At 44.4% G+C, this 25487-nt stretch overlaps 1 protein-coding gene across 3 annotated transcripts in view; it reads right to left on the reverse strand.

Moving 5' to 3' along the window:
• The window catches only part of PDZD2 (PDZ domain containing 2), a 331929-nt gene that overhangs the window by 251229 nt on the left and 55213 nt on the right, over positions 1–25487 (reverse strand). The window contains exon 2 of one of the 3 annotated variants that reach the window (XM_081053223.1): positions 651–860. The exons of the other annotated variants lie outside the window; for them this stretch is intronic. The gene's annotated coding sequence lies outside the window, so the exon portion shown is untranslated. The remainder of the gene's footprint in view (positions 1–650; positions 861–25487) is intronic. 3 annotated transcript variants of the gene reach the window in all.

The raw sequence follows: 25487 nt of genomic DNA on the forward strand, positions 1-25487 counted from the left end.
AGTTGTAGAATTCAGACTTGACTTCCCACCCCAAAACCCATAGCTTCTACTCTCAGAACGCATCCTGAGGCCAATTTCTTCTCACTATCTGCATTGAAGTCACCTTAGTCCACGTCCCGAGCCCTAGACCCACAAGAACGTCCAGACTGGTCTCCCTGTTTCTGCCTTAACCCGTCATATGAGTAGTCTATTCTCCACACTGGAGAAACGTACATTTTGTCATAGTACTCTTCTACTCAAGGCACCAAATAGCATCTATCATACTTAGAATAAAATCTGAAGTCCTCACGGTGACTTTCAAAGTGGTACGTATATAACCCTCTTCCTGATTATCTCTCCCCCTCATCTTCACTCCAGCCACAGTCATTCGGGTATTAACTGAGCGCCAACCAAGTACCCAGCAGCCCTCTAGGTGCTAGGAAGGGACCTCCTTGCTCTTTCTTGAATACAGCAAAAATGCCCTTGCCTCAGGCTCTTTGTACTTGCTGTTCCATCTGCCTGAAACAACCTGTGGCTCGGACCCACATGGATCCCCCCAGCACGTCACTCACTCAGGCCTTCCCAAGTACCCTACCTAGAATGGCACCCCTAGTTATCCAGCTCCTCGCCCCTTTGGGTGCCTCCTCGCACCTGTCATTAGCAGACCTTACCTTACATTACAAATGCATCTATTCATTGCTTTCTGTCCGTCTCCTCCACTGGCATGTGCGCTCCACGGGGCCAGGGTCTTGGTCTGTTTTGTCCATTGTCGGGTCCCCACATCTAGATGAGTGCTTGGCATAACACAACTGCTCACCAACTACTTCCTGAATGACTGCCATGCATTCTGTAGGTGAATCTGTAGGCATCTGCCACAGGAGCTAGCAGAAAAGGAGGAAGCGAGGGTGAGCTACTCAAGCCAAAGAAGGGACTTAGAGGATGAGCTGGGCTCCAAAGGCCACCTGCAATGGAAATAGAGGCAGCCGAAGCAAAAACTTTTCCAAGTGGGGGAAAACCATGACCCAAAGTGTCGCAGTGGGATTTGGCATGGCAGGGGCTGGAGAGGATAAACTGGCCCATGTGACCCTAACGGTCATTTCCTGGGGGCTCTTAGCTGAAGACGAAGTTGGCCAGGAAGGCAGGATCTGTTCCTTTAAAAACCACCTGCATAGGCAGGCATCCATCTCCAGAAATCCAGATTCAGTAGACCTGGGGTATGGCCCAGGACTTTATCATTAACAGGTTTGGGAACCACCGTGCAGAGAAGCCTACAGTCCCAAAGATAAACATTAGAGCAGGATGTCAATTTTCTATGGAACACTTACCTCCTGATCCCCACTGAGAGCTTCTCCTGGAAGGCAGAGCCAGGGACAGGGGCAATGCTGGGGGTGGAGAAAGCCTGCAGGGCAGCCCAGGGCCAGGGACACTTAGGAGAGGGCACGAGGGACTGCAGGTAAATGCTGTGAAGATGGAGACTTTGGAATCACAACCTAACGCCTTCCTCACTCCTGAATTGGTGGGGCTTGTGGAGACAGATGCCTACTCCACACTTACTGCTAACCCAGTAACTTAAGCCTGAGCGCTTCATTTTCTCATTCACTCAGCTATCCTTACATAAAACAAACACAGTCAATGGGCCTACTATGTGTCACTGACTGGGGCCAAGAAATGCACATATAAAAACACCATTCTTGACAATCAAGGCACATTCAGTTCCACCAGGAGGTGGGTAAGCAAGGAAACAACTTCGAAACAGTAAACCTTACTGCACAGAGTTGTTGCATGTATTTAAGAATGAAATATAAACGAAGAGCCACATATGAAATAGAGAGTCAACGAAATCACTTCCATCTTATTTGCATGTTTGGGGCTGCTCCTCATTTTAATAAATGCTGAAAAGGCACCAGTGTACCCCAAGTTCAGGGTTATCCTAAGTGCTATTCCAGGTCTGGGACCCATTGTCCTAGAGGTGGTGCTGGAGAGAGAGATACAGATGAGGACAGTCAGCCCACACCAGACGCTCCTGGCACATCGAGCCCAGCCCCACCAGAATTGCAATGCACAGAAAACCTAACCTTGGAATTGCAAAGCATGGATAACCTAAAACCTTCTCTGTGTCTTTGGTTTCATCCTCCGCCCCAAACAAGCGTGTGATCAGAGCTGCTGACAAGCAGCAAACTGGAGAGATTTAAATTTCATCTCCTTTTAATTTTCCTACCAACCCACTGCCAGGAATGCCTACATGCAGGGAACAGCCAGGGACCAGCCTACCCAGAAAAATGGCCAGAAGGCAAGAGGCAGGAGAGAAACATCACGGAGTCTCCTACTTGGAGGCAGAGTCAAGAAGACCCTGAAGAAGAGCCTGAGGGTCAGAGTCAGGAGTAAGGGAAAGCTCCACGAACTCTGCTTAGTCTGGGCCTTATTTTGGCTTCGAGAGTGGCTTCAGCTCTCTATGTTGGGATTATGTTATGTTTTGAAAAAACAACTATGGAAAAAAACAAAAAGTACTGAAACTTGATCCATAAAGCCAAGTGGAGGGGCTCCATTATAGTGAGCCACTGATCTCATCCACCCACCCAATTTATAGATGAAGAATGGGGTGCAGGGAGGGGAAGTGACATGTGTACACTCACACAGATAATTTGTGGAAAGTCCGGACTAGAATCCAAGTCTTCTGACTCCAACACTCTCATCTCATGTTGGCAACTAAACTAATCACCACTACCCACAAAACAAAACATGATCACATTGAGACAGACCAAGTACATTATCGGTCTGATCTAATATCTTGATGCTCAGTCTGGGAAATGGGGCCAGCACTCCCAGGTGGCTTGACTGAGCAAGGTCAACAAGCTTACCAGGAAAACAGCCAACCAGACATTTCCAAGAAGGAACTCTGCACTCAAGAGTCAGCCACCCATTGTATCAGTTTTAATTTGTGACTTTAGTCTCACACAGCCTGAATGCATTCATGGTAACCTAAAGAATGGGGGAAACTCCTTGAGAATAAAAGTAGATCCAGAGTTTCAACAAAGGAAAATAAAAAATGACATACTTAGGGAATCCCAACTCTTTCGTGCTCAGTAAATAGACTTCTACACTCATTCACTCCTGGCCTATGGCCCATGGTGTGAGTGCCCGGTAGACAATAATGGCCGGCAGATCTCAGGTGAAGGCTTATGGGGCTGAGTTTTTGAAAAGCTACCTCTCTCAGATCAAGCTGCATGGCCATTTATCCCACACAGAGTGGGAAGGCAACCCCGTTATTTGGAAAAGCAAAACGAGTCGATAGATTTGATGGTTCTGCCATCAGGAGGAGCAGAAGCCATTATTGAACGTGCCCTGGAAGGCTGTCAGTATTGACAGAAAAGTCACCCAGCCATGGAGCTCTCCCTGTGAGCCCCTCTGCACAGTGCGCTGAGGACAAACGTGGGTGGGTGCTTGGGTTATTCATTGTCATGTTGGGGAGTAGAGATGAACACGCCTCAGTCAAAGGGCTCCTTGGAAATATTGCTGAGCACAGTGGAAAGGGAGATCCTGCCCAAGTGGCCCCTGAAACTCAGGGTGAGGACGTTCCAAAGAAACGCTTTCCATTTAAGGGTTGTTTGCAATGAACAAAGTGTCGTGGGTCCTGTTTACTCCTGTTGTACTAGGATAACAGCAACCCATTCACTCTCAAAAGTATTCTAACTTGGTAAAAACTCATATGGTCACCCTCATCACAGGGCCCTTTATAGCACACTTTTTTCAAGGGTGATAAAATAAAATACCATTTTTGAGCACAATCACTTGTCTATACCAAGGATGACGAGCAGCTGGCATACCTATCCTCTTCCCACTCCCAAATCCATGACAGACATTGCTAATGGATCACAGATCACTTTCCCACGGATCCTAGACAAAACCACAGAATCTTCTCAAAACAATTCTCCAAACAGCCAAGAAAACGAGTTGACTCCTGAATTGATATGGATTTGCCCTTGCTGGTCTGTATCTCATCTATTCAAAAAGCTACTCAAGAGAGCGTCAAGTTCCTGAGGCCATGACAACAAAGCCATAAATGCTTTGCCCTGGCTACACGTAGGCATTTGTCTTGGTCAAAGCCAAAACTATTCTCTTATTTCTTTGGGGATTGGCCGTGACTCCTGCCCAGGATGCCTGGAATCCAACCAACACTCCCTGACTTCCAAGCAGAACAAACCAGCTAGAGTCCCACAGTCTGATTTAGAGCCCTACGTTTGGTTGCTCATGTTGTTGTAAAGGACAGTCCGTGCATTGGCTCACTATAATGGAGGCCCTCCACTTGGCTTTGTGGACCAAGTTTCACTGATTTTTAGGGTTTCTTTGTTTTGTTTTTCCTTTCACATTTTGGTAAAGATAGAAGGCACAATTTAGGCAAATATTACTGAAATTTAACATGTGGCTTCATAGAACAGACCCTTTAGTTCTTGTATTAGAAAAAAAAACACATTTGTTTACATGGATTAGGGGACACCTTACTGCAGAAATATATGACGAACACTGAATATTTTCATTTTCACTACGACAGGACATGGAGATGTAGTACAACTTGACGTAAAAGAAAACTGACCTTACAAGAACTCCTCTCCTCCAAAGAAGGGAAGATGCCAGAACGGGAAGGCTAAAAGGCTAATGGACAAGACTCTAAGGAATGTGGTAGTGTGCGGAGGTAATGGGGAGGTGTGCACAGTGAGTGAAAGTGCTTTTGGCCACACATTTAGGATGTCTCTCCTTATCGGGGGGATCACTTCATGAATTATATAAATATCTAACCACTATGCTTTACACCGGAAACTAATATAAAACAAAACTGAATGTTAACTATAATTAAAACAAAATAGTCACGAGATATAAAGTACCGCATAGGGAATATAATCAATACTATTGTAATACCTACGTACTGTGTCAGATGGGTAATAGGCTTATTGGGGTTATCACTTTGTGAGGTATGTAAATGTCTAATTACTATGTTGTTTTGCACACCTGAAACTAATAATAATAATAATAGTAAAAAAGATGTCTCTCCAGGTGGTGTGTGAGAACTTCTGGAGGAAGAGATTTCTAAGATCTTCTTGAATCCATTTATTTTTTTTTCAGCAAATATTTACTGAACACCTACTGCATGTCAGACATTATTCTAGATGGGAATAAAATAATAAACAAAACGGGCAGAGATAAAAGTCTTTCTTTTTCTCTCTTTGTATTTCTATCTCTGTCTCCATCTCTCTAAACACACACACACACACACACACACACACACACACGTATTAATAGTGCTTTTATCTGGATGATGGGATTATTGGTCTTTACCCCCTTTGGGTCCAACCATGTTATCTCATTTTTCTACAGTAAACATGACTTTATTAATATGAAAAATATTACTTAAAAAATAAACATTAAAGAGAAGGTACTGAGCACAAGGGCTAGAGAGACCCCAGGCAATGGACATCCAAGGGACACTCCATCTGTTTGTGCATGTGCACGATAAGGTGTGGACAAAGGCGACAAAGTTATCCAGCGCAATCACTCACTCCCTGTCCTAGTCTCTGCAGTGACTTTGTGAGGTCCCAGCCATGCAGACTTGGGGGTGTGTCTGGGCAGAGAGGAAGCAGGGGAGCAGAAATGACCCTCATTTACATGGAGCTTCTTATCCTACCAGGAGGAGAGTTTTTTAGCACTATTAAACTTCTTAGTAAGTTCCCTCAAGCCCTCTGAAACAATTTGAATACATTCTTAGCCTCAATCATTATACATTCAAAAAAAGAGAAGACAATAAAGTGGTTTTACAATAAGATTTTTTCCTGTTCAAACAACAAAAGGGGAAATCTATTCCATGCCCCCCCTGAAATTAACATCAAGATAACATTGGAAAAGAGAATGTTGAAAGAAAAACATTGTATGATTATTCATACCATATCAATATCAAAAGGCACTCTATAAGCAAGTCGTTTTCTTTCTTTTTTATTTTTAAAGTGAATTAAGACCTTCTCTTGGACACCAGCTGTGAGTTTTTTGCCCAGTACGGATGTGGTGGGCCCACTCCTGTCCTCCTTTGTTAGTGGCCGGTAAACATGGGTGAGGCAAGTCCTGCCCTGGTTTTGAAAGAAACCAAACAACATTTCTGCCCAAATCTCAAGGAACTGATATAATTTTCAGTACACAAGTGTGATTTAGAAATGGAAACTAGAAGTGTGATTTAGAAATGGAAATTTAGAGCGGGGTTAAGCCAGCGACAAAGCCATAGCCCTCAAAAGGACTGCGATTTATGGTTCAGTTAGGGCAAGAAAAAAAATTCCACCTATAAACTCTTTAGAAAGTAAGTACCACAGAATGTTCCAGACAAACCCAATTCCATGGACTCTGCAGGCCAGCCCTGTATATTGTTACCACATTAGTAAGACGTGGCTTGTGCTTAGGGATAGAAAATAGGCACAAAGAAAGGGAAAAAAATAGAAAGACTAGGACAGAAAAACTACACATTAGCTGTTACTTGAGCCAATTACCTGAGCTTAGAAATATTGATTTCATTCTCTCACCCACCAGCCTCTCAGATGCAAAGTAGCAAATTACACATCATGTGTGCCAGGCCTTTCGTTTTCTTCCATGGTGTGTGATTCCTCCGTTCCTCAGCATCTGGGGCCCCAACCTCCTGGCTGAGAATATGACAGAGAGCTGACACTCTATGAGTGGTTGCTGCGGATGGGTGGATGAATGAACATGTGGACAGATGGATGGATGAAGGGACAGCAATGGCAGTATTATGAAAGATTTGTCCTGTAAGAACCTGCATGCTACTGGGCCTGCCTTCAGAAGAGCCACTCGCCGTTTTCTTGCAACAACTTCAGCTATTAAACCATGAGCAATTTATTGTCTGCGGTATGCTAGGAATGCTACAGGATTTAGGAACAGAAAACTATAACTGAGTTCACACTCTAGTAGTTGAAGAGCAAAGACAGACAACAACTAGCAGTAGAATATAGTCAAGTATGAAAACATGATATATTTTGACCTCACAGGAAGTCAAGATCAATGGATGGTATGGCGAAACTGAGCAAGGGCGAAAGTCTAATGTTACTCATTATAACATCCTCCATAAAGGATGGACTAGCTAATTAAAGGAATATTTGGAAGAGTTTCTAAATTTGTTCAGAATCCCACCTTTTAATCCAGAAGTACCAAACAACATATAGCAGAGAAATTACTAGATAGATGATAGATACGTAGATAGATAATAGAAACAGCATAATTTGATTCACATCTTCCAGCAGAAGTGAAGTCAAATGCCTTCAGACACCAAACAGGTAACTGATCAAATAGCCATGTGCATGAGGCACTGTTCTGAGTGTTTTACATGCATTTTTTTCACTTAGTCTTTGCCTCCTCCTCTGAGAAGATACAAATATTAGCCCACTTAACGGACAGAGAAACAGAAGTCCTGCATATTAAGGCTTTGTAAACATACTGGGTTGGCCAATGTCATATAGGCAGAGACTCAGGATAGGAAATTCTGCCTTCAAAGTCTCAGCCTTTCATCATCACTCCCCTCTCCTGTCATTGAGGATGGAAGTAAGTGCTGGGGCATGGTGGGTAGCGAGGCCTGGGCTCTTGTGACAGTGACGAGCCACTACTGAGCTCTAGCACATTGGTGTCATGCCACAATTAATGCCAGGGCCCAGAGAAGTAACAATAAAAAAAAATTCCACACTTCAAAATGTGAAATCTTTTGATGTTTCAATATTTAAAATAAGTTCGATACTTAAAGAATAAAAAGTAGCCACACAGCAGATCCCACAAAACCATCTGCAATTCAGTCATGTTCCTCCAGTGGGAAACCTCGGCCTCACACTTTATCAAGGCTCATTTCACACTTTTGTGGTTTCACTCTGCACAATAATCCTGTGAAGGAAGTATTATTATTTCTACCCATGGATGAAGAACCCATGAAGGCTTAGGAAGGACGAATAACTTCCTATTCACGAGCAGAAGGGCCTGCGGAGCAAAGTGGGGTCCCTTGAGCTCCACCACACTGGTCAGAGCCCCCCACTCGGCAGTTTGCAGGAGAGAGAGCTGTCCTTTGATTTACAGCTTGTTCCCTTTTCCCTATGAAAATGTAGCCATCCATAGACAGGGTCATGGGTTAAGCATTTACTGGTCAATGCACCATGCATTTAATAAATATGTATTTAAAGGAATGAACCAGATCCTTTCCAAAAGACAGTTTTCCTTAGGGGAGAATTGCAGACAGTGTGAGACTGGGCATGGGGGTGGGGGCCCTGCAAGAGAGAACACACCCCATGGAAACAGTCACACACACATTGGTCTGCTTCATAGTCTTGCCTAGGACTGCCACTGGCATATCCACTCTTCTGTCAAAAGACAGCAATGAGAACTTGGAGTACGTAATGGTTTCTCCAAAGTCACAGAAAGAGACGGACATTTGGGTGAGAATTCCAGTTTTCTGACTCCAAGTTCAGCTTTCTCTTTCATGTCACTGGCAACCAGCCTCTTCTTTACCCAAACAGACTAGAACTCAGACCTCTCCTGACTTTGCAGGTCTCAGGTCAAATTCACTATGGACTTACGGATGCCTATGTACAAGACCTCTAAGAAAATTCTCAGAAAGAGCCTTTCTTTAAAAAATTAAATAAATCCTGAATCTCAACTGAATCAATTTTCATTGCCCCCCCCAAAAAAGAGAAAATAGACAAATACAAAAAGAAAAGAAAGTCTTCCACAATCTCACAAATTCAACACAACAACATTTTAAAATATTTCTTCAGTCTTTTCTGAAGTGTCTGGATATGCACGTACAGTATTTTGTACCTAATTGAGGTCATACTCTATATGCAGTTTTGAAGCTTATATTTTCACTTATATCATAAATATTTTAGCCTATTATTATAATTATTCAAAGACTGACATTTTAACAACTGTGTAATACTGTAACAAACAGATCACCATCATTTATTTTACTAATTCTACGTTGAAAATTTAAGTTTTGGCCCATTTTCTTTTGCTTACATAAATGAGGCTCTGATGAATAAAAGTTGTGCCTATTTCCAATTAGTTTTTCAAGATGTATTTATAGAAAAGGAATTACTGTGTGACAGGGCACACACTTCATACAGATTGTGAACGTGCCTTCAAACAAGTTGAAGCAATTTACATTAAAATTGTAAATTTTAAAAAAAATCTTTACCCCTTAGTCTTTCGTAACTTCAGAAGCACCTGCTCTCTGGAAAGATGGCTCTCCCTCCCCTAAACAATAGTGAGGCAATAGCTGCAGCTGGGTTCTTCCCAATGGCGCTCTTACTTTATTTCACTTCATTTCTCACGAGCAAATGAACATGCAACACTTGCTAAAAGAGGCATAACTGTGCCTTACTTCTTTTAAAAGGTCTCTGGTGAGTAGGCTGTACCGCAGCTCTGTGAACCGGCCGAATCTGTCCCAACCATATAAACCAGATGAACAGGCCTGAAGGAGAAGCATTCCATTTGAAATGGCAGCAGCGGTTTGGAGCTGTGTGGCCCAAATGCCCACTTGCTGTTTGTCAGGAATATTTTTAGAAAGCGCAGAACAAGATTATGAGGAGAACCGGAGCTACAGTGTCACCCTCTCCCCAGGAATCTGCCTGCAACCTTCAGATGCGGGCCTGGAATCAGCTATGCTCCCTGAGCTGAAAAACTCAGCACTCCACTCCCATCTCCACCCCCACCCCCAAACAGCATCAAAGGCACAGCCCAGCAAGCACACATGTCTGCCCAAAGGTCTCTCTGAGGATAATCAAGATTTTCACTTACTGCAGGTCCAGAATTTTTGTTATCAGACAATACAGATGTGAGAACATGGGAGGTTAAAGCTGAGGGCCCCACCCGTGGTGAGGTGGACTGTTATTTTTTAGATCTCTGAAGTGAAATGATTCTGGGGGAAAAATCTCGTGATCTATAAATACATCATGGATTTCATATCTTGCAATCTCTCTAACATTCCGGAAATGTCATTTCCATTGCTGTTCTTCAGGTGTGACCACATTTTCATTGTGATCTTCTGGTGTGAATGAAGCTTGTGTTGAGGGGTCAGGCAGGACTAGGTGACCCTGAGCAAGTTACTTAACCTCTCTGGGCCTCAGTTTCCTCATCAGAAGAGTGGGTCGACATTACCGTCTAGGGTTTTTGTGAGAATTAAGCAAAACAATCCATATGCATTCAGCAGAGCACCTGGTCCATAAAGTGCTCCTCCCTAAGTGGTAATTTTAATACTAGTAGTCATAGGATAGCTCAAATGCAGATTTATCCAGCTATAAATTATTGGTATATTTGACTTCTGGAAACCACTGCTCACTAGTCTCCCCACCAGAGGAAGGGAAAGAAAAGAAAGGAAACCTAAAGAGTCACATTTGCATTATTTTATCCACTCCTATAAGCCACATAATGGCAGAAGGAATTTGTAACTAGTGCTAAAAATGAAATTATAACATGACCGGTGGCTGTTCCTGTCCCCATTTAGCATCTATCAAAGGCTATGAAGACACATAAACGATGCAAAATTGTGTGAGCTCTGCACAGCATCAGGACTTCCCTCTGATTCTGTCCTCCCTCTTCCACCTGCATTTCCATGACATGGCCAAGTCTCTCCTGGCCCCAGGATGTAAGTGCGTAAACCTTCTGGTCAGGGGCACTAGGGTCCTGGGGTCTAGCCCTGTTATCCCACGGACTAAACAAGTTGTTTCTTCTCACCAATAAAATGGGGCAATCGAATGAGGGGGTCATCTCTAAACTCTTATTTAGTAATATAAGACTATGTGGCTCGATTCCCACAAGCAATTTTAAAATCTAAAATATCTTTTTCCTGTGGATTTTGTAAAAGTCCCTATTCCTTTAGAGTGCAGTTATTCACATCAGTATGAGCAAATGAGTCAAAGAGGATTTGAACATCAAGTTGAAACAAGGTAATATGGCTGCTGGTAGACTTGTGGGATTCAGTGCAAAAGTCCTGATTTGAATTAGGTCAAGTCAACAGGCATTTATTGAACGGCTATCCACAGTCACACACTGAAACAGACTCCCACGCAACTCCAAGGCATCCACAAGTTCTGTGTGGACGTGAGCAGTGATAGGAAGAGAAGCCCAAAGCAAGGAAGCCTATTGATTATTTTAATGACACTATTTTGTTTACTTACAAAATTATCATACATAATTAAGTGTTTTACTGAAGAATATTTTCCACCCAACGGATAGCTGAGAATCTATACCTACAGTAAAATACGAGGTACTGTTTGAATCATCTCCATGTTAGAGGATTTTGATTTAGTGAATTCTTCTAGCACCCGACCCCCCCCCCCACCTTGGGTAGAACCACCTTAACAATTTTACTCCTAAAACTGCCACCTTGGATCTCCTTTGTGTACTTTATAGTTTGGGATATTTTTAAATAGAGAGTGTATGTAAGTTGGTAATAGAAGGTCATTATTGAGCCTTTATTGGTTATTTCTGGCAGGCTGGTAAGCTCCCATCCAGCTATGTGCTGTTATATCTTCTACTTCTGTCCTATAGATAGAAAAAGGCGTAACAGCCAAGTACCAGGAGAATGGAAGAAAGCAGTAAGCCAGAGATAGCACAAAGTGCCCCCATGCCATCCCAAATAAACACACAAGGCAAAAATATGTGAGCTATGCCAGCACAGTTTCAAAACAAGTTCCCATCCCTCCAACCCAACAGCTACTTCTAAAGTCTCCCATATCTCTCTGCCCCCACCCCACACAATTTGGAGCTGCCACTGTACCCAAGGGGGCTCACAGAGAGACTGCATGCTCCACTGAAAGAAGTCACATTCGGACAAGTATATATAATGGTTCTAACTAATGCAGAAATAAATCTGTTTCAATCAGTGTAACTCCTTGCTTGGAGGCAATCAGTATATCTCCTTGCTTGGAGGCAAGGAATAGAAATTCAACCTGAAGAACAGAGCAGTAAAGGAAATATATTGACACGTATAAATGAAAACTCCATGGGGAATGAAGATAGTTCTCAACATGGCTGAATCCATATATACTGTCACCAGAAATTTTGACTTTCTGTCTTCTGTGGTGGCTTCATTTCCAGCTGGCACTCTGTACATGGTAGCAAGAACGGCCTCCAGCAGCCGAAGCTTATGTCCCCGCAGCTTAGAAACCCTAGCTGAGGATGTGCCTCTTTCTCAGTGGTTCTAGCAAGTGGACTCTCATTGTCTGACTGAGGTCATGCTCCCATCACTTACCCAGCCCTGGAGTTATGCACCGGATACGGGAGCCAGGGGGTTGGGCAGACCACCTGTGGACTGAGAGTGAGAAAGGGCATGCTCCAAAGCAAGAAAGGGGGAAGAGATGCCAGGAAGACAGAAACCAAGGATATGCCCCAAACCGTTCTACAATCAGGAACCTTAGCTGTCTGAACCCTATTAACCCCAGGATTTTTGTATTCTCAGTTTGGTACATATTAAATACTACTTGAGGTACTGTTAAATCAGAAAGAGTTGTTCCCAATCAAGAATTGGAACACAATCAGCACCTTGGGGGTGCCCCGTGCTTCCTTCCAGGCACTACCCACCTACAGGTAACCAATGTCCTTACTTCTAACGCCACAGATATGTTTTGCCTGTTATTCAGCTTCATATAAACAGAATCATATAGAATGTACTGGTTTAAGATTGTGCAATTTTCTGTATGTCCTTTATACCTCAATAAAAAGTTTAGTTAAAAAAAGAGCTGGTTTTGATATTTCCCCCATCCCATCAACGTCAAAAACTGTGTACCTTCCAAGGACTTTCTCAGCGTTTTCCGAAATGACATTCTCTCCAAACAAAACAGTCTCTTAGATAGCAAATTCTTTCAGCGTCTGCAGTAAACCATAGGTAGTCAAGGTCACAGGCAGTGGGGCCTATGGGGGGACTGGACTAGCCATGCTCTTCAGTCTCCCACCTCCTTTTACATAGCCTTCCAGCCTGGGCTCTATCCTCTCACAGGTTGGTGTTTAGGGAAACGTCAGCCTTTGTGGGTCTTTGCATCTGGATACCAGAGGCGAGCAGAGGGCAGCTGTCAATCAAGCAACAGTCTGCCAGCAAACCTTTGAAGGCTCATACGTAGAAGAGAGAGAGGGCATCATTGGGTCACTCCAGAACAGTGGTTCAGGAACCCCTTAAAGAGTAATGACAGTAACAAACTCTTCCCCCGCCTCTCCACACTGATGTTCACGTGTGGATAAACCTCAAGAGTCTATGGGTTCCAGGTAAAAAACTTCTCTACAGAGCAGGACTAGGGCAAGCCAACAGGTGGCACTGGCCCAAAATGGACTGGCCATCCTTGGGAGGTAGGACATCCCTCTGCTCTAGAATTATGCACACAAGGAATGAGGAGCTTCTATGAGGTTTGCTATGGATGAACTTCCTGGGATGGGTGAGAAGATGGAGTAATCAATCTTTAAGGTTCTTTCTAAAGCTCTGATTTCACGATTCTAGCAAAGCCCCTCTTATGGTCCTAACAGGGGACCAGGAGCTAAACCATCAGAACCAATGCTGGTGTTCCTCAAAAAGTTAAACACAGAATGACCATATAAGTGAGCATTTCCACTCCTGACTATATACCCAGAAAGAACCCCAAACAGGCACTCAAACAAATACTTGTACACGACTGCTCACAGCTGCACTATTCACAACAGCCAAAAGGTGGAAACATCTCAAATGTCCATCAACAGATGAATGGGGAAACAAAATGGGATACATCCATGCAGTGGTATTCCGGCTTTATTTATTTATTTTATTTTATTTTATTTTATTTTATTTTATTTTATTTTATTTTATTTATTTATTTATTCAGCTCTGAAAGGAATAAGGTTCTGATAACACTACAACAGGAGTGAACCTCAAAAATATTACGCTAAGTGGAAGAAGCCAGATACAAAAGCCAGATACATACCGAACAAGTCCGTTGGTATGAAATACCCAGAAGAGTTGAATCCACACACAGAGAGCAGATTAGTGGTTGTCAGGGGCTAGGGCAGCGGGTAAACGAGGAGTGGCTCCTTAATAGGTACAGAATCTCCTTCAGAGGTGATGAAAATGTTTTGGAACTAGACAGAGGTGATGGTTATACACATTATGAATGTACTAAATGACACTGAATTGTAATTTTATGTTATGTGAATGTTATATCAATAAAATAAATCAAACCAATGCTGCGTGAGCACCAGGTTGCCCAGCAAATATGGGGGCCCCATTAGTTCTGCGCCTCTGAACCAGGCATGCCCAACCCATAGTCACTTCCTGGATTTGGAAAGTTAAAACAAAAACACTAGACACTCTAAAAAGGCTCCTTAGCCTCTGAATATCCAACCTGCAGGCTGGGAACAGGGGAGGTAGATATAAATCAACCACTTGCAAGTAAAAAGGTCAAGCAAGCATTTTAAGCTTGATAACACCTTGGGAGCTCAAACAGAGGCTGGAGTAGTGTTTTCCCCTAAACTGGAAATATAGCAAAGGAATTCACTCTAGAACTATTATGATATGCATAATCTTGAAAAGACACAACAATATTTGAAGGCCTCAAAATCAACTATTTTATTTAGGCAGATCCAGCAATTAGCCTGATCATGAGAATCTCACCCAAATATACACCCCATTGTTCCTTTAATCTAAGCTTCTTTTCCTTTTGAGAGCAAGACTGGATCAATGCAACCCACATAACCAGGCCATCCTCAGATTTTAAAATGTTATAAAATGTAAATAATTTCATGGTCCATCCCATGACAAAGCTGGTGACGGTCTCATTTTGAGACTCATTCCAGTATACCTCTGATAATACTGATCCCTGAGGTCTATTGTATGGGAAGGACCCCTCAGCCATTTACCAGGTAAGGATTTCTATCCCACCCTAACCCATTCTCTCTGTCTCTGTCTCTGTCTCTCTCTCTCTCTCTCTCTCTCTCTCTCTCACACACACATACACACACACACACACACACGCACACACTATTGATGGCTTGCCGTCGGGAAGTAGTTATTTCTTTCTTGGCTGAATTGTCCTCCTATGACACAGGGGAGGGTGACCCTGACTGTGACCCAGCTAAACAGAGATATACTTTGTGTCAGAATCACATGCACCCACGACTCACAGGTAAGACAGGTCCCGCAGAAAGACGGCATGATGTGTGTGCAAAGTGACAATACTGCTACAGTACTCTTGTCAAAGCAGCGGCTTCTCATGGTGTCAAAAACCAGAGAGCAACAAGAAATAATTCATCCTTGGAGCTAACTTGTAAGATAGAAATTTCCATTACTTGAAGAGTTTTCTCTCCTCAACTTGCTAGAAGTACATAGGAGCTAAGAAAAATCAAACAGCAAATATTGATTGAGCACCAACTCTGTGTATGACACTTGAGATATAAAGAGTTACATGACATACTCCTGGTCCTCTTAGAAAGTATAATTGCTTCAGGTAGAGAAAGTATATATTGAAAACAGACATATGCGTTTTGTAAAAACAACGCTGATGTGCAAAGAGATTGTTCTTAAGTTGGTGGATGGATGAAAACACCTGGGGACAGACCTCGAGCTCCTAACCTCACTTTCCTTCCAGTATAGTGGAAAAAGCAGTCCCTGAAAACCGAACAATCAGAATTTGAATACCATCTCCCACCCTCTACAGGCTTTGTGATCCTGACAAGATACTAAACCTTTCCAAACCCCGCTTTTTCCATCTATAAAATGGGCATCGTGTCCCCTACTGTGTAGGGTGGCTGTGAGCAGCCAATGAGATATAAAGAAGTGCATCGTATAAAAGCTGTACTGTAAGTACCAAGTGACAGGGAAATTAGTCAATAATAATTCCTAAAAACAGCTATGAGTTGGAGCCGGAGTATGCTGCATGCACTATCTTACTTAAGCTCCCCAGGAATCCAGTCATTTTATAAATGAAGTTTAATTTCATGGACATTGCATTTGTTAAGGGTAATTTTTGCGATGAGCGTCACGTAAATCTCTTAGTTTTCCTAGGCTAGACAGACACTATAAGGAAGCTTTGCATCAGGGGTGGTCACCCACCATGTCCGCCTCACCCCCATTAGCACCTGCCAAGGAGCATCCCCAAACAGGAGGCCTCCAGCACCCAGACTGGTAGGTGACTTTGACCAGCGCATGCGTTTTGTAGTCAGCCTCACGGGTAGTCAGCCTCACGGGCACTCCTCCTCAGAATTCTTTATGTTCATCCCGTGTACTGGACAATTACCTCCCTCAGGGCAGTGGCTCTCAAAAGGGGAAGGGATTGTGCCTCTGGAGACAAGTATGATTGTCACAAGTGTGTGTGTGGCAGGAGTGGTTGTTATGTTACTGGCATCTAGTGGATGGAGGCCAGCGGTGCTGCTGGGCATCCTCCTCCCCACGTCCAAAGCCATGTCCTGCCCAAAATGTCAGTAGTACTGAGGTTGAGAAATCCTGACTTAGGGGCAGAGAGAGAATCTTAGATTTCCTTCTAACTACTGCATATGTCCATAGGTGGTCTGTGACTATTTCCTGGTTAATCTTATCGCAAGAGCGCAGCTTCATGGAGTGCAGGCTTGCATGTTTGTAGTGGGAGACAGCATTGGAGGGAGGATAAAATGTGGGTCATCCATATTTGGTTGCCATAGCTGAGCACGGCATGGCAGAGGCACAGAGCCTGGGAATCTCCCAGTGCCTGCGGCAGGCAGGGTGTTGGGTTGGGGGTGGGGGAGGTGGTGGGGAAGCCTGTGCGATGTCAGAGACTGACGGTAACCTCCCAGGAGCAGAGAGAGCGCTCCTCAAAGGTGGAGCAGGAAGAGGCCTGGCAGAGCGCTTGAAGGTTCTAGACTGCTTCATTCCTTCATGAAATAATTATGGAGCCCTTCTGGGCCAGATGCTGTGGATACAGAGTGTACTGGGCAGATAAGATCCCTGCCTCCTCAGAACTTAGATCCCAGGAAAGACAGATGATAAAGAAACCCAGAACAGAGAGAGATTATTGTGTTACGTACCAGAAGAGAAATGAACAGGGAACTACAATATGAAAATACAAGGTTGGGGGGAGCACTATGTAGACAGAAGATCAGAGAAATGCAGTTGGAGGAACTGCCATTTAAGCCGAGACCTAAAAGATAAGCAGAAAGCAGCTCCCTAGAGCAGAGAGGGTGGGCGGGCATGGGGGCAGAGGCATGCTACCTGTCCAGGTGAGGGGCCAGGGTCCCAAGTCAGGAACCTAAGAATGTGCTTAGGGAATGACCACTGTGGCTGTTGAGGGGTCGGGGAGATGTGGGGGTGGGAATGGTGTGCCGTGCAGTTACGGGCCGCCACATGCACGGCCTTGGATTTTATCTAAAAGCAATGCGAAGCCGGCACTGGAAAGTTTTAGGCAACAGACAGATACTTCCGTTCTGTAATATCATCTGGTCACAGTAAGAAGAGGGATTAGAGAAGACCAATCTTGGCAGCAGCCTGCTGGTCAGCAGACTCTGGTCCAGGCATGAAATGAAGGTGCCTTGCTTGGGGATGGCGGCAGTGTGCCTGGGGAGGAGGAGACAAATCCGAGAGGAATGTGGGGGGAGAGAATCCACAGGACTGGCTGAGAGAAGGTTTTGGGGGGAGAGAGGGAGAAACAACGGCTGGTGGCTAGGTTGCTGCAATAAGGTGATTACCAAGTGAAACCAGTTACTGAGATGGGAAAACGCAAACAGAAACAAATTTAGGGGAAAGTAGGGACCGGTCTCCCAATTCTCTAACACCAACCTGTCTTAAAAATATACTCCTTCGTAGCCTCCTCATTATTCATAAATATTTATTGATAAAATACAACATTAAGGTACTGCTACTAAGACTCACGTTTTAAGAAATCTAAGATATGGAAAGGGGAAAGAATTACAAAGCAGGTGTGATTTGATTGTATTTGAGATTTTTAAAACGATAATATATAAATATAAACATGGTAGTTATCCAGGGACTTGTACTTTCCACTTTCCTTATTACTTTCATCAAATCATTTTTTTTAAAGAAAAAAAGAGTCACTCCTTTGGAGCCAGGCTTTGTGTTTCCCAAAACCCCTCTGAAAATACACAGTGTGTTTTCTACTGGAAGCCATAACTTCTTAGGACATCAGAAGGGAGCAGAATTGGGAGAGAAAAGGACACAAACCAAGTCGGTTATGCAGAGAGTCCAACACAGGACGCCCTGAGCACTTTCCAGCCAGCTCTCACATGAGTCCACCACTAACGCATTCTGACTCCAATCTGCCTTTTCTTCTTGCTTCATCAGTTTTCCGTTTTTTAAATCTGGCACACCCACTGTGGAGGCATGCTTATCAGACAGTGAGGGTCCCTGTTCTTCTTCTTTCTTTTTTTTTTTTTTTAAACATTTTATTGGGGAAGAGAAACAGGACTTTATTGGGAACAGTATGTACTTCCAGGCCTTTTTTCCAAGTCAAGTTGCTGTCCTTTCAGTCTTAGTTGTGGAGGACGCAGCTCAGCTCCAGGTCCAGTTGCCGTTTCTAGTTGCAGGGGGCGCAGCCCACCATTTCTTGCGGGAGTCGAACTGCAACCTTGTGGTTGAGAGGACGCGTCGCTCCAACCAACTGAGCCATCCAGGAGCTCAGCGGCAGTTCAGCTCAAGGTGCCGTGTTCAATTTTAGTTGCAGGGGGAGGAGACCACCATCCCTTGTGAGACTCGAGGAATTGAACTGGCAGCCTTGTGGTTGTGAGCCCACTGGCCCATGTGGGAATCGAACCGGCAGCCTTCGGAGTTAGAAACATGGAGCTCTAACCGCCTGAGCCACCGGGCCGGTCCCCTCCCTGTTCTTATTTATTTCTGAGCTGCCCCTCTTTTGCCTCAGTTATCAATCACCTCCTCCAGGAACCATCCCTGACCACTCCAGACTGTTAATAATACCTTTTCTGATCTCCAACATGCCATAACCATGTCTTGATTACAGCAATTGTGCTACTAATTTTTGAATATACTTTTGTTTCCTCCATTAGACTGGGAACCTAAAATGGATACCTGCCATACTTTTTGTCCACCCAATGCCTTTTGACACCTTTCCTATATTTGCAGAACTTCCCATTTCATGATTCCACTCATCTTTAGGGTAGAAAGCAGCAACTTGCTTTCCCAGCTTCCCTTGCCAGCGAGGGTACAGGCATGTGACCTGGACTCTGCCAAGAAGACCTAAGGGGCATGAAACAGTGGTTGCCTTGTGGACGCCATTTTGACAAAGGCAGCTGCAGACATCCAAATTTCAGAGACATCAGAAGCAGAAAACCTTAAAGTAGTGTCTTGTGCTCAATGACAGACATCGGTGCTCATGCACCAATAAGGGTAAGAAGGGTCTTCATGGGAGCAGTGCATGGCCTGGATAGGGTGCTTTGCTTCCAAGCCCGTTCTCCGTCTGCTGGAGCCTCTTTCATAAATGACCTCTCTGCTGAAACCAGCTAGAGTGGATTCTGTTGTTTGCAACCAAAATTTTCACTGATAACTGAGGTCCTCAAGGCAGGGATGGAATCTCATTCATTTCTATATCACTACATCATCTCTATATCACTACTATCTAGAAGTGTTACGCAGAACCCCATCCACCTGTCACATTGAATTTAAGCAAGAATATTGATTTAAGCATTACTGAAAGTGCTCAATTATGTTAAGTAAATGAAAAAATGGAAGGAGAAGCCAGACTGCAAAATGATTAGCCTCTCAAATCACCTTTCTTTCAGTGATCGTTAAAAAAGTATTTGTTCTCCCAGTCTTCTGACTAATTAATTAGAGAAGACACACAGGAATATGGCTTCCCATAGTGATTCTCAATGTTCCTCTGGAATACGGGTGATGTTGCTTTTGCTAAAACCAAATAATAGTGAGTTTTTCCCAATACATATAAAACATTTATTTAGCACACGGAATTTTGTCAGTTTCAAGTTTTTACTCAGGAAGTTTTTAAAGCTCTGGCACCTGCTACTGTTTTGTCAGCAAGTGCAGTAGATGAAAAAATAATTGAGCAAGTAAGCAAATGTTATAACAAAAACTCAAAACTGCTAGTCTGCTTAGTTCAACAATTTCCCCCTCCCCGTGCCCATTTTATTCACTGGGATTTCCGATCGCACTTACCCAGCACCCTATTTTCTGCTAGTAAAGTTGTTAGTTCATATAATGGAATCCAATGATTTAACATTGTATTGAATGGACACCACTAACTTACAAATTCTAGGTCACCCGAACATTTCTGAGAATGGCAGTTTGAGGTCCCTACCACAGTGCTATCCTTCTGCTGTGGGCTGACCTGTGTCCTGCCCAAATTCATTTGTTCAAGCCCTACCTCCCGGTACCTGAGAACATGCTGGGAAAGCACGTTTCTACCTTCTACCCTAAAGATGTGTGGAATCATGGGGTGGGAAATTTTGCAAACATAGGAAAGGTGTCAAAAGGCATTGAATAGGCAAGGCCTTTAAAGAGGGGATTTAGTTTAAATGAGGCCACTAGGGTGGACCCTAATCCAATATGCCTGTCGTCCTTGTAAGAAGAACAAATTTGGACACACAGAGAGGCGCCAGTGGCATGCACGCGCAAGGGAAAGACCACGTGAGGACACAGAGAGCAGGCAGTCATCTGCAAGCTAAAGAGAGAGGCCTCAGGAGAAACTAAACCTGCTGACACTGAGCTTGAGGTATCATCCTCCAGAACAATGAGAGCATTCACTTCTGTTGTGTAAGTCACCTAGTCTGTGGTAGGTATCTTGTTATGGCAGCCGGAGCAAACTAATCCACCGTCCTTCTAGCTTCCTAGCCTCAAATCAGAGCTCAGAGACACACACTGGAACCTGAGCTGGAGCTTCTGGCTGCCAACCCTTCTTCCCCCATGCCCTTCTGCCTCAGTTTGTTCTCCACATCCCAGGCTGGGAAAGGGGGAGGAACAAATTATGACTGTGCTCTGGGACACACGTGGATGTCCTCTGCGAATCAACAGATTCCCGACTCATCTTCCCCATTAGAAAGTCATCCTTCACACTAGGTATTGTGCCCTACTTCCCGTGCTTTTCCACAGCACAAATACCATTGGGAGGAGTGACCTTTAAATTCCACTAATGTGACTGAGTTATACAGAGGAGCTGATAGCACCGTCTGACATTACCTGGGTTCTCGGGAGGGCCCCTCGGGGGATCAGGAAGGGAAGAGACACACAAGAAGGAGATGGGAAGAGCCCGGGACAAACTGTCTACCTCAAAACTGTCTCTGGCCTCGTGATGGCTCCAGGCCCCTGCCAGAGACAGCGGTTTCTAGGGATAAGAACATCTTAAAAGGGTGGCTCTAGGGCTCCCGACTTACCCCGCCAGGCGCCCCTCCCACACTGGCCTCCACCCCCCATGCCTACCATCGTCTGGTGCACAGCTGCTGTGAATTAGCGCTCAGGGCTCTGCTGTGTAACAGAGGACAAGCGGTCGTGGGGGGGCCTCCCGCTCTGACTGTAACCAGGCCTCTAGGAGGGGCTTGTGGGAAAGCTGGGAGGCAGTGGTTTTCCTTCAGTGAAGCCACGTGGAGTCTCTCTTTGCAGTGAGTAGACGTGAAGAAGGGATACACTTGGCGATAGCTTGTGAAGGTAGAATGATCAGAAGTTGATGGCTGAGGGTTAAGGAGTAATGAAGTGGGGACAGGGAGGAGCAAGGATCACTCAAGTTCTGGCTTAAATGGCCGGGTACCCCATGAGGTCATTCTCTGGCAGCAGGGACTCAAGGAGGAGTAGGTTTGGAGATGATTGTAGCTTTCAGTATGGCAATTATCATGTTACATTAAATATATTTATGTGTTTCTTTCTCCAACTAGACTGTATATTTCTTGCGAGCAGTGGCAGCATTTTTAGGCACTACTCCAGGCATAAGTTTGGAGCATTCATTCAGCACGTACGTAACAAATATGAACTGAGGGCCCACCATATGTCCAGAACGAGCTCCAGTACTGCCCTAGCTCTAGAATCGCAAAGGACAGACACACAGCCAGCACTCAATATATGTTTATTGTCTCAAGTAAATATTTTAAAGGATGGTACATTAACCATTGTTTTCTAATTTTCCGTAGTCTTGATGCTCTGGTATCTCGGGCTTACTGACCTGGGAGCGACTGCCCATCCCAGGGCTACATGGGTCTTAGAGACAGCAAAGCACCTGCCTGCACACCACCCTTTCCATATGCAAACCAACCAAACCAGAGTCCACACACCAAACTACCTCCTTTAGAGCACTGTCACATGACTTCCTATGCCCTAATCACCCTGGGACGTGATCACTGCAGTTGTACCACACAACTTGAGACAGTCCCTGTTCCTTGGAGCCCTTGACATGATTCCAAGTAGCCAGTCCTAAGACTGCTTCCCCTACCCACCTCACCCATTTCTTCCTGCAAAAACCACACTAAAGACTTCTACCTTTGCTCTACTTCTGCCTTCTGACCAAGCTTCATGCTTCCCCATGGGGCGCTGTGAAGGGTGGTATGCCTCCTGTCTCCAGGGATCTGCGCATATAAACTTCCATCACGGCCGTCATTTCTGTGTCTGCATCTCTTACCATACATAATTAAAACAAACGCCGGGTACATTTTAAAACAGATGGTTAAATGTGAATCAGCATTCCGTAACTATAAATTAACAACTGATTCCTTCCAAGCAGTACAAAGTACATCTTCTTCAACAGAGAGAAGAGAGGTGTTAGTTCTATTTATCATCATGTCCAAATTGAATGGAAGTGAGAGAGGAAGCTAGTTTGAGAGGTGTCCAAATGCAAATCCAGGCCGTCCCCAGTCTAATGTGAGGTCATGGGTTTGGGGCAAGAATGAAGAACAAAGGCTCTGCAGAGTCTTGCACCGGCTGGGAGAATGGAACACAAGGCAATCAGGTAACACGGCTGTACCATAGCCCCAAATCTCCCTTTTCAGGAAGGACTTTATTAAAGCCATGCAAACCAACACAACAAGGAGGTGCAGGGAGCGTCCATTCTATGATGTTTATCTCTTAATGGTGGCGTCAGAAGCTCCCTTGAATCCAGCAAGATGACATGAGATCATGGGTACGTAAAGCGTGGGGCACATCTGGGATCAAGTGAGCACTCAGCAGATCATAGTTGTTACTGCGCGTGTTCTTAGCGATCGCTAACGCGGATTCGCTAAGTGGTTTTACTATCAGGTTGGTGCAAAAGTAATTGAAGTTTAAAAGGTTAAAAATTGCAAAAACCACAATTACTTTTGCACCAACCTAATAGTAAACAATATTTGGATGACCAGTTATCAGAAAAACAATAAAACGAAACTTGCTCAACATCATGACTGGGCTGCACATTAATTTCATCTTCCTTTGACGCTTGTGATGATTCTGAATACGCTTTAAGATCTCACCCAGCTTCCAATATATTATAACATTAATTGCCTCTGTATCTTAATGATCATTAAGTAAATCCTGATTATATTTGGATGTACATGAGGTGACTCAATGGGGATACTGGGGGACCACAGAACCGCCAGACCAAGAAGAAACGTGACTCACCTATGGGGCATCTGTAGAGCTATGACCGTTTCAGTATGTCAGGGGTGTGTGTGTGTGTGTGTGTTCAGGGAAGAACCAATCTAATCTTGAAGCAATGCTATAAAGTCTTCTCTACTATAGAGACCTGAGAGGAACAGACAGGAAACAGGTGTCTAGGAGCCCTGCCCCAAATTGGATATTGACTTTTTTATCCTCACTGCACCCACCCATGGATTAACTGGGTTCCACAGAAGTAGGTGCTTTATTAGAAATAAAGTAACATATATTATGATGTCTGCTGCTTCACATTTGTCTTCAGGGATGTTATAGACAGATGACCCCAGACACAGCAATATGCAACTCAAAGGAATACTGCCAAATCCACGTTCTCAGTTTTGAGCTCCAAATATCAGAGTACAAGTGCCAATAAGCACTAACCCTCCAGAGGGAAGAAGGAATAAACTCTTTCCTTGGGAGGCATGAGGTTGAAAAACAGAGATGTATAATCACCAGTGCCTATTCCCAGACGACCTCCGAAAGCTTTTCCTTCCTCCTCCATCACACTGTTTCCCTCTCCAGGGTCTTTAAACATCCCCCCTCCACCTACCAGAACATTGACTTCATTAAGCATTTTCAGACTGATAATTTAAACAACAGGCAAAAACAAGCACCATGGGAGCCTAGACACATGTGGAACCCACGGACACGTTGTCAGACGTTACTTGTGCAGCAACACAAGCCTCCCAATAACCTCAGCCTGAACGGGCACCTGAAGCTCCTTGACCAGAAGCTCTGCTGTGGCCCTGGATGGCCACCCTTGGTCCAGGCAAACTCTCCCAGCAACGCCCACTGAGCCAAGCCTGTAGGTAGAACCCATTTCCACCACCAAAGCCTGTGCACAGGGAAATATATTCAGTAGTCTATTCAGATCCTCTTTTGAAGCCATCTTAAGTCACTACCATCAGGAGAAACACCAACTTACCGGGAGCTGGGAGGAAGGATATAAAGGTCTCTAAGAATCTGACCTTGACTTCAATTATCGAGTAGCCTAATTAGGAATAACTAGAAGGCAGATGAAAAGATAATTAATGATGCATGGCAGTATCTAATGGTGGAAATGCTCTCAGCCTAAATTTATAGACATTCAGAAACTAGGGAGGTCCAGTAAAGCTTGAAGGCAGAGGCAGGCCTGAAAGGCCAGACAAGTTGCAGGCAACCACCGAGAAGGCAAAGATTCCTGCAAATGGAGCCAGTAGGAAAGCACATGGCAAGTTTAGAGACTAATCAATACGCCTGTCTCCCTTCTGGTAAGAGCACGGCATGGTCAGACCCATGTACAGAATAAATCTAAAGGGCACATGTAATGCCACTCCTCCATTCGATACCCAAGGCAGACATGACCAATGACCTCATAGCCTTAGTGTGGTCTCGGAATCCATCTCAACACTGGGCTCTAAGAAGCCACTAAGAGTCCACTAAGCGCCACTAAGCGTTAGTGCTCGTGATAAACACCATTGCACTCTCCCTGAGATAGAATGGGGTAAACTTAGGTTGGGTGAGGAGCTCGGGAGTTGGACATTCCCAGACCACCAGGTCAGGATGGTTTCTGGATGTAAGAAGCAAAGATGATTCTTTGGAGCCAGAAGCTCTCACTCCTGGAGCCGAAAGGAGGTTTGATCTTGAGGGACAGTGAGGCTGACACTCTTGCAACCACAAAGTCCCACCTGATGTGACCCTGGGCTCCAAATCCTTCCAGTTCTGCCAAAGGGGCCTTGTAGGAGCTCATTCCCAAAGAGACGCACATCAGTTCCTTCCCTTCCTGTGCACACATGCCGTGTCCCTATTGAGAAGTAAAGTCTCTTCCTCCATCTCTGAATCTAACCCGTTCCATGACTGCTCAATGGATGGAGTATGGCAGCATATGGCTGTGCCAGTTTGGGTCCTAGTCTTTAAGAGGGTT

This window comes from Rhinolophus hipposideros (genome assembly GCF_964194185.1).
Source record: "Rhinolophus hipposideros genome assembly, chromosome: 7".
Classification (NCBI taxonomy): Eukaryota; Metazoa; Chordata; class Mammalia; order Chiroptera; family Rhinolophidae; genus Rhinolophus; species Rhinolophus hipposideros.